The sequence below is a fragment of the Arachis hypogaea genome, chromosome 20, assembly GCF_003086295.3.
Source record: "Arachis hypogaea cultivar Tifrunner chromosome 20, arahy.Tifrunner.gnm2.J5K5, whole genome shotgun sequence".
NCBI classification, from domain to species: Eukaryota; Viridiplantae; Streptophyta; class Magnoliopsida; order Fabales; family Fabaceae; genus Arachis; species Arachis hypogaea.
Genome location: NC_092055.1, coordinates 122,066,404 through 122,078,153, shown reverse-complemented (window position 1 = coordinate 122,078,153; position 11,750 = coordinate 122,066,404).

Sequence of the window (11,750 nt, the reverse complement as noted above, 5' to 3'; positions counted from 1 at the left end):
AACTTGCTGATAACCATCTGGCTCATTTGATTTAGGCTGGAAATGGAGGATATCTTCAATGGCCTCCTCAGTAACTAAAATATGTTTCCCTCTGAGCTGTACTGCATCCAGGGTCGTCTTATAATAGTTGCAGTAGAATTCCCAGACCCAGGATGCATTAACCTCAGTCAAGCTCCTCTCCAGAAAGAACCAGCCTCTCTGTTTGATTTGCTCTGTAGTATACTATTGTAATTCAGCTGGAATTTTGAGGGTCATTTCCAAATATAGGTGCCTTTTAGTCGCAAAGACCTCATATTTCAGTTCACAATAGCGATTTGCGAATTTGGTTGGATCAGTCACAGGTACTAGTTGATCTGCTTTTTCCTACGGAGTGAAGTTCTTCTCACGCCAGGAATCATCATGCAGAATATCTGTTAGATCCATAGATGATTGGCCTCGTTTCCTTTTACCCGTGTTGGCCTTAGCTTTTTCTTTTCCTTTTGGATCAGACATCCTGAAAAAAACAGAGTTTCCAGGATATAATTTATCAAACCAACGCAGAAAAATAGGAAGACAAATAGTAAGCAAGCAATTCAAGCATAGATGGGCAAAAGAGGAGCGAAAGCCAAAGCATAAAGTGATTCAGAAAGATATAGAATTTTGGACTGAATGCAAGTGAAAATTCAAAGAATTCAATCAGAAATCACAATCCAAAAACTATTAAAAGAAATGCAGAATGCCTGTTTGTCAAGAAACAACAATAAACATGTCTTGAAATGGGTTGAAAGTAGTTAGTGTAAAACTGAGAGAGAAGTTAGAAGTCAATGAAGTCAAGAGGTAAAAAGGGAAGTTAAAATTAGTGGCATGGTACTGTGGTTCCAAGCAAACAGAAGTTCACAAGTTCAGAAGATTGAAGAACAAGCAACTCACATTCAAGCGGATAATGCAGAATATTGATGATAAATCAGGTAAAGAAAGCACAAAGAGAAGTAAAATCATCAACAATGCAATGCAATGAAGAAGGGAACCAAATGGAATGGAAATGCTAGCCTAGTATCTCATGAAATGGCTTTGGTGTAAACCAAGTGAATTGCATTGTCAAAAGTGCCAAAGTCAAATATGAGTGAAGATTAAGTAAAACAGTTTTTGCGGAAAAAATTTGGGCAGTATTTCGGCAGTAAAATGGATGTTCCCGAAAAATCAAACAGCAGAATGAACAATGTAAGCAACAACAATTTCAAACAGCACATGAATATTGTTATAAGGCAATAGCATGAAGAACAAGGTAACTCATGTGACTTAGGTATTAGAAAACAGAAGAAAGTAGCAGGCTAGGCCTAAACTCAGTTTAGCAGTTTGGATTTCTTAGGAAAGCAGTAGCTATGATAAGCATTAAAATCATATGTAAATTCAGAAGAATGTGGCAATTGAGCCAATTCAAAACAGCAATAGGCAGGTATATGCAAGTAGCCTAGCTTCATCAAGTTCAGAAAGCAAGCAATAGCAAGAGATATGTATTTAAGGAAGTAAATTCACTGAATTAATAATGAAGACCAACTTGCAACAAGAATTGAATAGCAAGGCCAACTCAGATTTGGATTTTTACTAAAATCAGACATGAACAATCCAATTATCAAGTAATCAAATCGATTCAAATAGGATCAAATTCAGATAATATGCAGCAGCAATAAGAAACCAGTGTCAAAGGAAAACAATGAACTATGAACATAGCAACAATAGCAGGTCAGCACATGGCATAGCATATCGAACTAATTCAAACAGCAAGTCAATGGTGAAAATCAGATAATTCAATCAGCAGGAATGGAGCACTTATCAGACCTGAATCCTCTAACCACAACCTAGCTACCTAACCACGTAGAATCCACTACAAAACATGCATGTCTAACTAACCTAAATTTGAACAGAATGTAAATGATGCTAACTGACTAACTTGAACAGAAAAGGAATTTGAGTGCAGTGAAACTTGGGTGGGAAGTGATAGAAATGGAAATGAAGAGAAAGGGAGGTGGTACGGCGGCGCTGGTGGTGGCAGCACGGCGGCTCTTGGTTCTGCCTGCAGTGGCTTGGGGCGACGGGATGGTGTAATGGGGGCAGGGAAAGAGGAGGGGAAGAAAGGAGAAAAAGGGTGAGGGGGAAACGGTTGCGGTGGCGGTATGGGGTTGCCGGCGGCTGTTCCGGTGAGAGGTTGGTAGTGGTGAGTGGTGGCTGTGGAACTTGGGTGGTGGTGGTGGGAAGGAGAGGGGGCGTTGGAGAAGAAAAGAGGAAGACTCGTTGTAAGTATAGTTTCTAAATCAACAGGGAATCGTTTCGTACAAAAGTTTTGTTTGTCACTAAAGTAAACCCAATAAAATTTATAACCGAAGTATTTAAACCTCGGGTCGTCTCTCAAGAAATTGCAGGGAAGTATGATTTATTATTGATAATGGAGGTTTGGAGGGAGAGAGAGAGAGAGAGAGAGAAAATGGAACGTTGGGGGGGAAGGAGTTAGCGACGCGGTTTAGGGTTTCTCGCGTCGGGGGGGTTATAAAATCAAATCCACGTGTTCGCGTGGATTACGCGTGAGCGTGGATGAGGTAAAATTGCAACGACGCGTACGCGTCAGTGACGCGAACGCGTGAAGAGGGATAAGTGGAGATGACGCATACGCATGAGGCACGCGAACGCATCGTCCAAAATTATTCTAAACGCACGAGTCCAGTGCCGTTTTGGTGCAACTCTCTGTCTGTCTTGAGGGGGCAAAAATTTTTGCATGCGACGCGTGCGCGTCACACACGCCCACGCGTGATGTGCCATAATGAAATTGACGTGAACGCATCATGGACGCGTACGCGTGGGCCAATTTGTGCCTATCGCACACCAGCCGCACGATTCCAGCCCAACTTTCTGGTCGTTGGATGGAGACGCTGATTTGAAATTGATGCCCACGCATGGCCTATGCGCACGCGTGGCCTACGCGCACGCGTGGCCTACGCGAACGCGTGGTTCGCTTTTTTTTTTTTTTTTGCAGTATGCAGAATGCAGAATGCAGATGCTAATGCAGACATCATGAATGAACACTAAGAAAATTAGAATAAAATAAAACTAAGAATAAAACAAAACAAAATAAAACTAAGATTGAAAAAGAACGATCATACCATGGTGGGTTGTCTCCCACCTAGCACTTTTAGTTAAAGTCCTTAAGTTGGACATTTGGTGAGCTCCGTGTCATGGTGGCTTATGCTTGAACTCATCTAGAAATCTCCACCAACGTTTGCAATTCCAATGGCCTCCGGGGTCCCAAACTAGGCATATAAGGCCTTCGAGCAAGTTAAAGCAAGTGATAAGACTCCAGGGGTGTTGATTGTCAGAATAAATTCCAGGATCCCAAACTTTGCTTTTGTACCCGTCTTCGCTTTTATCCACATTGTTCCAACCGGGTGGTACGCAAGCTGAATTCTCACTGAAATACCCAAACATCTTCCGAAACCCATTCAATCGAGCTCTATACCAATCCTTGCACCTCAATTTGAAGCGTGGAACCGTATTGAACCTATACGCCAACTCCTATCACTAACCATCTCCCTCTTACTCTTAAAGCCACAAAGAGCTCTAAGCTGGCCATTGGTTTCAAGCAAACCATATTCAAGTGGGAAGGTAAAGATAGAGGCTAAGGATTTTACCCACTTGAAGTTTGTATTGGGTGGTAATGGCCTTGGGAGAGGTGTTTCCAGTGGTCTTTCAAGCTCTACTCTCTTGTACTCTTCTGTGAATTCTTCCACCTCCTTCTAAACCTCTTCAACCCAATCGCGTCTTGATCAAAGTTTTCTACTTCTTCCCCGTCACTCAAGTCATAAGTTGGAGGTTGAGAAAAGTCTACCTCCACATCATCTTCATATTCACTTGGGGAAGATTCTTCTAGCTCAAGGGGTTCAATTGCGGATGCAGGTTCATCACTAGAAGAGCTTGATTCATGATCATCATTACCAAGAAAACTTGCTTCTTGATCTGTTCCGTCCAGTTCTTCATAAGGTACTTGCCTTGGGGGTTGTGCACCACCCTCCTTAGCATCAATTGCAAATTTTCTTGGCAGAATTCTCTTCAACTATTGATTCCCATGGAGGTTCAGCGTCTCCTAAGTCTTCAACCAATTCTTCTTCTTTGATAATTCCGGCTTCCTCCACTTGTTTTAGTACAAAGTCATGCTCCGTACTGTTCACCGGAGTTTCTAGCATCTCCTTCATGCTACGTTCTTCATTAGATTCTCCACATGAAGCCATGGAAGTTCCTTGAGTATCCGAACGTCGGGAGCCTAATTGATTTATCGCTTGCTCCAGTTGATGAAGGGTTGCATGAAATTTATCCACTGTTTCCTTGAGACGATCCTATGATTCTTATTTTTCTTGGATTGCATGATTAGGATCATATGGCTCTTAGGTCAATGGATATGGACATGGTGCATATGGAAGTGGTGGTTCTTGGGAGCAATTGGATTGGAAGTGGGGGTGGCTCTATGTATGGCTCATATGGTTCATATGGTGGTTGGTTGGGCTGATAAGGGTTAGGGTTAGGGGTGTTCGCGGTGCGGTTTGGATCGGTTTTGTTTACTTGCGAACACTATGTTTACATGCGGTGCGGTTTGGATTGGATGATCTTTTTAAAAAAATCCGATCCGATCCGATCCAATTTCGAGTGGTTTGGATTGGATTGGATTTGCGGTTTTGTAAATTAAAAAAATTAAATATATATAACAAGTCTCAACATCAAATTTCAAATAATCAACAATGACATAGCAAGTCTTAACAATATCTTAAAAAACCAACGATAACATAACAATAGAAATAAAATGATAGGTTAGTTAAAATAAATAAATAAATCACATTTTGAACATAAAACATCTATTAAATAATAATAATACATGAAAAATATAAAAATGTATAACAAATTGAATATGTTATAAGTATAATTGTAAACATAATAATAAAATAATAATATTATAACACATTATGCGGTTTGGATTGGATTGGATCGGTTGTGAAAAGTATATTCGAAATCCGATCCGATCCAGCGGTTTGCAAAAAATAAGATCCAATCAAATCCGAATTAGTGCGGTTTTAATCGGTTTTCGGTTTGGATTGGATTGGATGAGTGGTTTAATTTGGATCGATTTGAATTTGAACACCCCGTTAGGGTCATATGAGGGTGGTAGGTAGTAGGGGGCTTGTGAGTGTGGTGGTTCAGAGCTATGTTGAGGAGGGGGTTCATAAGCATAGAGTAGGGCTTGTTGGTAACTACAAGGGGGTCCACCATATCTATCATAATGGCACGCACCTTGGAATGGCTCTTGACCATAGTAAATTAGTGGAGGTTGGTTGTCACGGAAAGGTCCACCATAACTATTGTCTTGGTATGCATCATAGAATAGTTGTTGGTTATAGCGCATTGGAGGGGGTTGTCGCCAAGAGGGTTGATCAAATCCTTGTGGCTTCGCCCATCCTTGATTATTCCAACCTTGATGCATGTTCTTATTATAGCGCACATTCCTTACAACAACATTGGAACCAAACTCAAGGTGATGGGGGTGAGAATTCATAGTGGCTAATAAAGATTAAAAACAAAAACAAATAAATAAGCAAAAAGCAAATATTTACAATAACCAATAATAAGGCACACGTTTGCAATTCCCCGGCAACGGCACCATTTTGACGAACGGATTTCCTGCTAGTAAAGATATTCACAGATAAAGTCTCGTTGTAAGTATAGTTTCTAAACCAACAGGGAATCCTTTCATACAAAAGTTTTGTTTGTCACTAAAGCAAACCCAATAAAATTTATAACCGAAGTATTTAAACATCGGGTCGTCTCTCAAGGAATTGCAGGAAAGTATGATTTATTATTGGTTATGGAAAAGTATCTTTTTGGATTTTTAAAATAGGGAACAAGGAGATAAATTGGCAAGAAAGTAAATTAATAATCATGAAAACCCTTGCAAGGTATAAGAACTGGAAATCCCATCCTAGTTATCCTTATCAATTGTGATGAGAATTGTTTATTGCTCCCACTTAGTTAACCCTTACTAAATAAAGGAAAGTCAAGTGGAATAATCAATGGGATTCCTCAAGTCCTAGTCAACTGCTAAGGAAAGACTAGCTTTAGAGGGATCCAAATCAACCAGCAAATTCCAATTACCAATCAACAAAGGAGTTTGATAACTCAAGTGTCACTAATTACTCAACCAAAGCTAAGAATGTAAAAAAGCTAGATTAAAATCATAATTCTGAAATACCTCAAATTGCATTAAATAAAGAAATCAAATCTAACATGGAGTTCATAAACCAAATTGGGAAAATAAACAAACTAAAGTAATAGAATAAATAAAAGTAGAAGAGAAATTAAATTAAAGGAACATTGAACCTGGAATGGAGAAGAAGTAATCCTAAAACTAAGAGAAATCCTAAATCCTAAAATCTAGAGAGAGGCCTCTAAAAACTACATCTAAAACCCTCAAATTGTGAATAATGAATGAATGATTAATTGATTCATCTATTATGCAGCCTCTATTCTGTGTTCTCGGGCTTAGAATTGGGCCGAAAAGGAGCCCAGAAATTGTCCCCAGCGCTTTCTGCAACTTTCTGCATGTGGCGCATGTCACGCGTACGCGTAGGTCACGTGTGCGCGTCATTTGGCGATTTTTCTTATCGCGCATACTCGTCAGTAACGCGTACGTGTCACTCGTGTTTTGTGCTAGGCACGCGTCCGCATCGTCTATGCGTGCGCGTCGCTGCCAGTTTCTCAAAAACTTCATTTTTTCGCATTCCTTCCATTTTTGCATGTTTCCTTTCCATCCTCTAAGCCATTCCTGCCCTATAAAGCCTGAAAAAATAATTAACACACAAATCACGGCATTGAATGGTAATAAAGGTTATTTAAAGTTAATAGTTTAAAGGCCCACGAAACATGTTTTCAACTATATCACAGAATAAGGAAGGATTTGTAAAACCATGCAAATCATATGAATAAGTGAGCAAAGACTTGATAAAAACCACTCAAATTAGCACAAGATAAACCATAAAATAGTGGTTTATCACACCATGATTTATGTATTTGAGTATGAGGGTGGAAAAGGTCCCATAAAGTCCATCCCCCATACGTCACACAGCTCAATCTCCAGGATTTCTTGCTAGAAATCCAAAACCTTTCTTTTCTTATAAGAAAATCTTAATCAGTTTCCTAGACTGTATGAATGACCAACCTGTTCCAAGCATAGGTTCATTAAGTCTCTGCTGAACCAACTTGATTTTTCATACTTTACTAAAACCTTAATCAGAAACCAATCACAGCCCCCAGCCTAAGCAACTCAAACAAATCAACAATTAAATCATCACATCATGAAAGCAACCCTCAGCTTCACTACCACCAGCATGAGGGATCTCTCAATTGCACACACACAATACAAACAAGGAAAACACAGATAGGATGCAAATATAGCAAGTAGGCCAAATAGCATATAAGTATAGTTAAATAAATAGGTAAACCAAAACAATTCACACCCAAGCAAAACATACAAATACATATGATGTATGTCTGTCCTATTGCTGACGAGCTCATCTGTTAGTTATACAACCAACCCGACATGTCCTGGTAGCTAACCATTGGACAGTCCCTCTGTACACACATTCCCAAGCTCAATAATATCCATGGAAAAATCCTAAGCTCATCCATGGGGAAACAAACCCCAAGCTCAAATTCATATATATATGCATGCCCATGGGAGAACCCGGGGAGTTAAAGTGCCCAGTCACATCTTACGTACAGAGGGTCAATAATTTGTCTCAATTTTGCAAGTCTCATATACTTTTAGTTCATTATCATCATCAACTCATATCAATTCCTATCTCATTGAATCTCAAATTCATTCTTATTACAATCATCATTCCTCATAGTTACACCTCCCATTCCGTTCATCAATAATTTAAACTCAAAACATAATTCATTCTTTTCTAAATAAATCAAACTTAAAACATATAATTTTTAAAACCAAATCTTTCTAAATAATTACTTCAAACAAAGCTTCCAATTTTAATAAAAATTTGGCAGCATCTCTTCTAAAACTCGGACTCTACCACCCTTCTTGGGTCTCATCCAAACATTCCTCAAATCCTTCTCAATCATTTCCAAATAGCAAATTATTTTCAATAATAAAACAATTTCCAAATATCAAATCCTTTCTAAATTTGTTTTAAACCAAATTTTGATATCAAATCAGATTCAATATCAAACCAAATTTCAATATTAAATCTCTTCCGAACCAAACCAATTCCAATATTAAATCTTTTCTAAAATTAACTCTTTTTCAATAACAAAACATTTCCAAACCTCAAGAAATCCAACTCGACAACCACCAATTTAACAAAATCAATAACTCAAAATATTCAACATTCTCAAACAGTCAATAATTCCACCAGACAAACAATTATAATCATCTAGAGTAACTCAATTTAGCTCATAAGACTTATGAAATCACAAAAGTATACTTTTTGCATTAATATCGACTTGTAACAACTCTTGGAAGTAAAATAAGTTTAAGAAAAACGTCCCTACCTCGAATAGTCGAAACCCAAAAGGTATACAACGCGTCAAAAGTCCCTTTTTCTTGGCCCATAATAGTAGTAGCCACAACCACAGCTGCATTCCACTCTTACGGCAACAACAGTGACTTTAATCACGACATGCAACAACCGAAATTCAATATTATAGTAAATAACTCTGCAAAACCTCAGTGTAAAATAACAGAACAGTGACTAAAGGGGATTCCAGAAGAAACACTGAACCGAAAGGCAGCGGCTCAAGCGGTGGTCCCGGCGGCCATGATGTTGTTCTTGGCATCCAAAGATATGGCAACGCAATTCAAACAGAACCAGGAGGAGTGGTAGCAACCCCAAGCAGTTTTGGCGAGCTCCAGCAGCGACAGCTTTCGCTGGTGACAACCCAGATGGCGGCGACAGCAGCGGTGTAATTCGATGGCGGCAGGAGCAACTCTCTCTCTCCCCTGCCACATGCCTTTCCCTCCTCCGAAGCCCACTGCAAAGACGGCGACGAAGCCACTCCTTCCCCACTCCTCCCCGCGTCAATGGTGGTAGCTCCCTTCGCAGCACCTTGATGGACAGAACGGTGACGACAACCCATTAACAACGGTGATGGATCGATGGCACGAGAAGCACGACAGTGTCCCCTTCCTCCCGGCCTTGGCTCGCATCACGTCGTCCTCTTCTTCTTTTCTCTGTTGCAGCATTAACAGTAGTGGAACAGGCTCGACGTACAGCATCAGGTGCGACGGCGGCGGTAGCAGGACGTGGCGCAGTTCGGTCTCTGGTGCGTGAGCATCTTATACCCATTTTTATCTTATTTTCTAGTTAAATTTCGTTAGAATTTAGTGAGTTTAATTATATTTTAGTGTTAAAAGCCTCTTTGGATGCTACTTTGAGTTGTTTTGGTATTTTTCTTATTTTAGGTAAAATTCAGATCAATTTGACAGAGTTTTGTGCAAAACAAAGGAAGAAAGTAGATACTGTCAACCCTGACCTCCTTGAACTCCAACAAGCATAACTTAAGCTACAAAGATCCAATTGATGCAGTTTTAATGGCGTTGAAAAGCCAAATTTTAGATCTTTTCAACAATATATAATAGTTTATACTTTTCTTCTGGAATCACTGCCTTGAAGAGCGCTAAACACTAAGCCTGGTGTTTAGCGCCCAGGAAGACAGAACCAGCGCCCAAGCCACTGCCAATTCCGGCGCTGAATTCCAGAAGTACGGGTCAACCTCACCCAAGGGAGAATCTTTAGTGGGATTTATCTTTTAATTGTTATCTTATCTTTTATTTTTGTTATTTTTATTTATAAACAAAATATTTTAGATTTAGAATTTAATATTTTATTTTAGTTTCAAATCAAATTAGATTAGTTATAAAAGGGAGAGAATTCAGCCTTTTAAGAGACATCTCTCCTAGGGGGCTCCGATCTTCTCACTTCCGCACATTTCACTTTTCAAAATCCTTGTTTTTCTCTGTATGTCATGAGCCACTAAACCTCTTCGGTTAAGGTTAGGAGCTTTGTTTATTTCTATGGATTGAGATTATTGCTTTTCTATTTTAATTAATGTACTGATTCTATTTCAAGGATTACTTTCGTTCTTCATTTTATGAATCAGGTGGAACAGGAGTATGATCCTTATTCTAGATGCATTCTTGTGACCCTTGGAAGAGGTCCCTCAGCTGAACACAGCTTGAAAGTAAATTCCTCCTAAATTGCTAATTACTTGAACTAATCTGGATATGTGACATATAATCTATTTAGCCTTGGGTAATTAGATTTTTGTGGCCATAAACTAGATTTGAACTTAACCCTCTAATCAGAATCAAGTGACCAAGGGATTGGCAGTTGATGAAGGTTAGAGGAGACTAAATCACTAAGGGATTAGGGTTTTTAGTCAATTACAGTTTGCCATAAAATGAATCTTACATGATTAACATAGTTGGTAAGAACACTTGATCCGAAAAAGTAAACATCTCAGATACCTTAACTGCTTTCTCTTATTGATTTCTCACCAATTTTCTTATTTGCCTTCTTTATTCTTGAATTACTGTTTAACGCTATTTCAAACCACCAAACCAACTTTTCTATCTGCCTAACTAAACCAATCAATCAACTATTGTTTCTCAGTCCATCAGTCCTCGTGGGATCACCCCTCACTCACTTGAGGTATTACTTGGACGACCCTGTGTACTTGCCGGTTCAGTTGTGGATATTCTCAAAATCCGCACTAGTCTCTCCCTCCTCTTCTCTTCTTCCTCCTTCCCCTATGCTCTCTCAGGTCTGTCTTTCTTTTGAATGTTTGGTTTTGTTGTGTGTGTGTGTGTTGATGGAAGAAGGGAATATCGCGGCTAGGGTGAGTGTCGGTGCGGCGGTGGGGTAAAAGGGGTTAGGGTTAAGGTTTTGTATGTTTGATTTTAGGATTAGGGTTTGATTTGGGGCAATTGTAAAATTAGAGAGTTTTTGGCAAATTAGGATTTGGTAAATTTTAATAAAATTAGGAGATATTGTATTAAATTGAAATCTAATTTACTCTCATAAAATTACTTTAAAACTATTATTTAATTATCAATTTGCTAATTGACTTTTAATCAAATATTATAATTTAAAATTAAAAATAATATAATTAATTTTCTTTGTTTATAAAAATTAAAGGATTAAATTCTAAAACCTCAATTATTTAACTAATTAAATCATATAAAATTCTTATTTTTTTTACAACTGATAAGCTTTATAATTTAAATATAGAAAATTATTCAATAATTATAATTATTAGATAAAAATTCTAATTTAAATAGTCAAAATCTCATTATTTTTAAATTTCTAAAACTTTAACTTCAAAATAGGAAAATACTCAATAATTATAAAGCTAGATGAAAATCTTAATTTATTTCAAATTCGATTTATCAAAACTTGTTTTAATTATCTTTTAATAAAATAATTTCTAAGATTAAAGTCTTTAGTGAATAAATAAATTGAAATTAACTCATAATAAGATTTTCCAAAATTCTGGGTCTTACAATGATATTGCTTTGTGTTTGTGATATGTGACTTATCTGTAAATGTCCGTTGTTACTGATTAACTATTATAAGGTTAACCGTAGTACTAAATATAAAAAGAAACTGTAATGAGTAAGCTAGAAGGGAACTAAGACTGCGCTAGACTGAAATGACTAAAACCGT